A 427-nucleotide genomic window follows, 5' to 3' on the forward strand; every position below is an offset into this window, starting at 1 on the left:
ATTTACACTAAGATGCGCACGTAACAAAAATGTCATCAAAATCATTTTGTCAAGTTTGATATTGTATCGATAGATGTAGCCTACACATGCATACAGTGAATATAAACACTTCACTCAGAGGGCCTCTCTTGTAAGAGGATACTAGAAAACCTTTAACAATTTAATACGTACCTTAGTGACATCTATGCGGCCCTTATCTTATAAAACAGACGTGCTTTTTAAAAAAAGGATGATTACTGTGGTTCTACCGGCCCATTTTGGTATCGGCCCACCGGGCATTTGCCCGAATGCCAATATAGCCAGTCCGCCCCTGCTTTTAGTAGCAATTTTAAAAAAAGTTCAAATTCTTTCAGAATAAAACAAATGAAAACAAAACAAAATTTTGTTAGTTTAGTTAATTCTAGTAATTAAGCAGTGTAGTAGTATA

The sequence above is a fragment of the Biomphalaria glabrata genome, chromosome 10 (assembly GCF_947242115.1).
Source record: "Biomphalaria glabrata chromosome 10, xgBioGlab47.1, whole genome shotgun sequence".
Lineage (NCBI taxonomy): Eukaryota > Metazoa > Mollusca > Gastropoda > Planorbidae > Biomphalaria > Biomphalaria glabrata.